This window comes from Limulus polyphemus, unplaced genomic scaffold (assembly GCF_000517525.1).
Source record: "Limulus polyphemus unplaced genomic scaffold, Limulus_polyphemus-2.1.2 Scaffold587, whole genome shotgun sequence".
Classification (NCBI taxonomy): Eukaryota; Metazoa; Arthropoda; class Merostomata; order Xiphosura; family Limulidae; genus Limulus; species Limulus polyphemus.
In genome coordinates this window covers 360,746-366,745 of record NW_013666197.1, presented here as the reverse complement: position 1 = coordinate 366,745, position 6,000 = coordinate 360,746, and the positions used below count along the sequence as shown (strand labels likewise).

General features: G+C 33.2%; 1 protein-coding gene across 1 annotated transcript in view; it reads left to right on the top strand.

Annotated features, from left to right (window-relative positions):
- The window catches only part of LOC111085741 (cytokine receptor-like), a 37,437-nt gene that overhangs the window by 641 nt on the left and 30,796 nt on the right, over positions 1-6,000 (top strand). The gene's annotated exons all lie outside the window — the stretch shown is intronic.

The window sequence follows — 6,000 nt, the reverse complement described above, 5'->3', positions numbered from 1 at the left end:
TAATGTGACGGTCAATCCCACTATTCGTTGGTAAACAGTAGCCCAAAAGTTGGCGGTGGGTGGTGATGACTAGCTGCCTTCCCTCTAGTCTTACACTGCTAAATTAGGGACGGCTAGCGCAGATAGCCCTCGTGTAGCTTTGCGCGAAAATTCAAAACAAACAAACACTTTTTAGAATACAAAACAAAACTGGTAAGCTACAGTGCTGCCGATGTCTAAATTTTGTCAGATAAAAAAAGTGGTTGTTGTTATTGTTTGTAATTAAGCACAAAGATACCTGTGCTCTGCCCACCACGGGTATCAAAACCCGATTTATAGCAGTAGAAGTCTATAGACATACTGCTGTGCCACTGGGGGGCAAAAAAAAAATCCTGATAAGATACGGTGTTGCCGATGTCTAAATTTTGTCAGATAAAAAACTGTGCTTTATTTAGACAATAACTATATAGAATTATTATTATTTTTTGTACAATTTATTCTTGATCCTGAATTTTCTGGTAAATATATTTAATTTTGATTACATCAAGTTGTCTCAAAAGTATTTTTCTTTACCTGTTTATACATGTTGAAAGTTTTATTAGCTGCTATTCTTTTACGCTTTTAAAAGTTGTAATTTTGTATATACATATTCTGCATACTAATAATACTGGGGATACTCAAAATCATACTTGCAATGTTATATAGGAATGTTTTCATTTTTAGGCAAAAATACAATGGAATCAATAAAATTGAAACACAAACAGTTTTGTGAGAAGATAAGAATATCAGAACCACATCTTAGAAGTGTTTGTTTGTTTTGAAACTAAAACTGAGACTATTGTTAAGATTGTAGTTTATTGATCGACGCGTGAATCTACTCAATATTCACCTACGTCAGCCTTTTTATTCATTAATTCTACTATAACTGAGAGACGTTTGTATATTTGCCCTCTAATTCTTTCTAAACTTTTGCATTTAAACCTGTCAAATATGGTTTATTCAGTATCAACAGGGACGATTTGGGATGTGAGAAAAAAAAAAGTGTTACTTTAAAATGCATAAATTCATAGCTCCAGCGATTGCTAAATAAATATCAGCCAATGGTGTGGGGTTGGGTGGCCACTAGGGATGTTGATGAGATTTCTCCAGTTTCTTTTTTCATTACATGGGGTATACAACTATAACTACAATCTATGTACTTTCGGCCATTACTAGTATACTGCTCCCACTGGCACAGCGGCATGTCTGTGGATTTACACAGCTAGAAACCGGGTTTCGATACAGATAGCCCTTTGTGTAGCTTTGTGCTTAACTACAAACAAATAAACAAAATACTAGTATACTTAGTACATAACTGGTAAAACATTAATTTTACAATTGAATTTCGTTTTTCAAATCCCGTTAATCATTTGAGGGAAATCTTTTTCGCACATTATTTATACATACTTCCAAGATAGACACATTTATATTCAGTAAAGATTCTGAAGTGACATGTTACTTATTGCTTTTTGATAACAAAACAACAACTAAAATAGAAAATAAAATATTACTTAAATAATCACGCTCTGTGGACATGCATATTTTGTTCTAATGTACTTTCAGTTTTTATACTGAAACTGTCATATTGCAGAAAAAACAAATTAACTTTCATAAACTTCGCACCGTGAATCGCACCGGTATATCTTCTGGTATGATTATGAACTATCTGAACCAATTTTAAGTTGCTGAATACACTGGAAATGTATAGTCGTCACTTGACAGCATATAATGAAAGATTATACTTGTTAAAAAGTTATAAAATTATGGTTGCCGAGAGTTTCGACATACATAACTCATCTATGACACTGAGAAGTGTGTTTATAACATTGGACATCTGTGACACTGAGAAGTAGGTACAACTCCAGACATCTGTGACAGTAAGATGGAGGTATAACTCTAAACATCTGTGATAGTAAGAAATAGGTATAACTCTAAACATCTGTGACACAGAGAAGTGTGTATATACTATAGACATCTGTGACACTGAGAATTAGACTTTTGTGACACTGGGAAGTGTGTATGTAACACTGGACATCTATGACACTGACAAGTAGGTACAACTCCAGACATCTGCGACAGTAAGAAGGAGGTATAACTCTAAATATCTGTGATAGTAAGAAATAGGTATAACTCTAAACATCTGTGACACAGAGAAGTGTGTATTCAACACTAAACATCTGTGACACAGAGAAGTGTGTATATACTATAGACATATGTGACACTGAGAAATAGACTTCTGTGACACTGAGAAGTGTGTATATAACACCAGACATCTGTGACAGTAAGAAGTAGATATAACTCTAAACATCCGTGACTCGGAGAAGTAGGTATAACTCTAAACATCTGCGACACTGAAAAATAGGTATAATACTAGACATCCATAACTCGGGGAAGTAGGTATAATTCTAGATATCTGTGACACTGAGAAATCTTGTATGCATACCTTTTCATATCTGTGACACTGGAAGTTGGATAAGATAATAAAAGGGTTTGATAAGAACAAGTAAATTTGGAGTTATCTCAAACAGAAAACTTTTTTAAACAATTGATTCACAAACCAATTAGTGTTTCGTTATGATATTAGTTAATTTTTTACTGATTTTTCGCTCAAAATAACAAATTTTCAGCTGGTATGGAAAAGTTAAAAGGACAAAGAACCAATCAGCTTTCAATCCTCAAGAATAATAACACAAGTTAAACTTCCCAAAGCAGAAGTTAATGTAGGCTTTATTAACCTAACCTAACCTTCGTAAGTAGCTTCTGTTAGACTTTCGCTATGAACATGATGTACATGTTTCTATAAAACTTAATAACTTCTTATTGCTATACACAGGAATTTCTTACGGAGGGCAACAGATTAAAATTACTTAGAGATTAGCAAGTTGAATTATTTATGGTTTAGTCCAACATCAAAAGAAAAGGATGAAACTCTTATATGATAACTAGTGATTTTTATTTCACTGAATGATAAAAATTCCAAGACAATCCTTCTGTTTCTTATACAGTTATGCGAACGCACAATTAAACAGTTGGAAACTCTCGGAATTTAACATGTTGATTCTTGTAGTTTTACCATGTACAGTAAAAGTTTTTCTGGCTGTTCGAAGCAAATAAAAATAAAAATAAAGTTACCCTAAAAAAAGAAAGAAGTTAAACCCTGAAACAAACACTAATTTAATAGATTTTGTAACATTGTTATATATAATTACCTCCGCCCTATCTTCTCGAAAGCCTTACGGATAAGGCATTTGTGAACGCTGATGCCTGGTTGTCGAAATGTGTGTTAACTAGATACCATAAATATTTTTGTGAAAGTTTTAATACATTTTTGTTGAAGGAAGTAATGTTGAAAGTCGAAGTAAAAGAAGACTTTTATGAATATTTCACGTAATGTTGACATTAATTAAATTATGTCTCAGAAGGCTGATTTTAAGATGAACACGTCTTAGTGTTGGGTGTAACAACCACTGCGTAAATATAATATCATCGCTTCTGCATTGGTAGTTTCTTATCTGTTTTCGATTGTGTTGCTATTACCATGTATATAATCACTCGTCACGTGGTTTATTCAGTACGGGTACTGGTAACAGTTATGAAGAGAATAATATAACTTAAAAGGTCTTTTGTTAAGTAAATTTGTAAAGGTGTTTCTTTGTAGATAAAGCATACTAATAGCTGTCTGTAGTCATTGTGGTATACTATATCAAACAATATCTATAATGTTAATAGATTAGCATTATCAGTTATTCTTTAACGAAAGGTCAACATTAGTTATTTATGTTGCTCTCAAATATGTGTGTTATTATAGATTAATTAAAAAAGGCAAATTCATAAGGTGTAATAATATGCAATATAGCACAGCGTTTGTAACATCAACAATATTTACAAATCTTAATAAATTGTTATATTTCATACTAGCGAAAACCTTGTAACCTTCCTCTCAACTTTGACATGTCTGTAGATATATGTCCCTTTTTAACGTTTGATGGACTCTTACAGCTCTGAACCTACTTAAAAAGCGTTATAAGACCTAATAAACCTGAACCTTCTCGGACTTGATACGTTATATCAAACTTCGAATATCCTTGCGGGTGTACTCTTATAAAAAGCTTGTTAGGTCATAAGAAACTTAACCCTTCTGGAACTGGAAACGTTATATTTAGTGTGACCCACTTTCAAACTTCGAAATGCCCTTACAAATACACTCCTTTAAAAAGTGTTATAGAACCTAATAAACCTGATCCATCTGGAACGTGATACATGATATTTTCTATGGCATGCTCTTATGGATGTACCTCTCAAAAATTATTAATGGCTGCTTATACGCATGTAATTCTTCTCAAACGTTTCGTGTGCCGTGACCCCTCCTTTGAAACTTTCAAATGGCATTTTGAGTTTGTTCTTACTGTGGTCTAATGAGTTATTAAGTTTGTTTGGTGTCTTCAAACTGAGTTACACGACGTGCGACGTATTGGCTAAGCAGCTAGGTCAGAGACTTTAAGGATGAGATATAACCAAGTCCAACTGATATCTGTTGAACAGAGGAAAGAAATCATGTAACAGCCTCTCTGAACAAAATAGCGGAATTGACTGTTCACAGCTCTAACGTCTGAACAGTTGAAAGTACAGAAAGAATACAGCAGCATTTCGAGGTTAACACCTAGGACCTTCCGAAACACAGCCCGGCATACTCGGCCAAAAGAGTCTTTGAGAAGGAAAGTTTTATAATAAGATTTGATGGTTTATTTTTTGTATCGCTATATAAAAACTGATTGTAGTTTATAGTTAGACTAAAGACAGAAGAATCGACTACAACGATTCAATACCAATGATACAATAACTTTAAAGTCTAGATTGATTAAAAACCACGTCTCCTAAAGATGGATAGCTCGCACACTATCTTAAAAAGTGAAAACACAAAGCACATATGTTTAAGTTGTCTTATAAGCATAAAATATACACGTATAAAGTGTTTTCTTAATAAAACTTGTCTAACTGTTTTTGCTTCGAGCATAAAAAAAAAGAATCTAAGATAATCCATTGTATATTTTTTGTTTAGCAGCAAATAAACGAAAATAAAGCTAAAAATATTCAAAGACATACTATGCGTATAGGTGGCATATTTTAAGTATGCACCCAAAAGCATAGTGAAACATAATGTATGCTTTAACAACTATTTTTTTTCAAATATTTAGTAAGTATCACCACAAAGCATAACACGTGTTTAGACAAACCTTTACGAACACATACATCACCTGTTAGCTAGACGAATACCACGTTATTCACTATGCAGAGTGTTGTAATTGTGTATACAAAAATCAGCGTAGTCTAGCCTTTTTTTTCTTTGTAACGACCTCAATCCCAACTAGTGTGAGGTCGGCTGGTAATTTCGTAACCCAAGATTTTTTAAACTCAGGTGGTCGACCCAGGCGGCAAACATATAGGAGGAGCATATTCAGCGACGGGGATTCGAACTCGCGACTCTCTCGTATATATGGATAAAATCTATCTTTAATACAAGTGAAGACATAAACACAAAAACGTAACATATATTGTATGACATCAAGATGTTTCAAACATGTCCATAAAACTAAAATGAAACATTGCACTTCAGCAGGGCATTTAAAACGTCAACAGAAAGATTGCCTTGAAATTCAACATCTGTTTGAACAGGATATTGTTAACATATCCACATAAACTAACATGAAGCACGCTGCGTATTCCAACAGGGCATTTAAAACATTAACATAAAGATTAGTTTCAAATTAAACATCTGTTTGAATAAGATATAAAATTGTTCATAAAAGCTGACATGAAACACAAAGTTATTTCAACAGGGCATTTAATACATCAACATAAGGAGTAGTTTCAAATTCAACATCTGTTTGAACAAGACATTATAAAATTGTCCATAAAAACTGACATGAAACATAAAGCGCATTTAAAATATCAACATAAGGACTACCTTGAAATTTAACATCT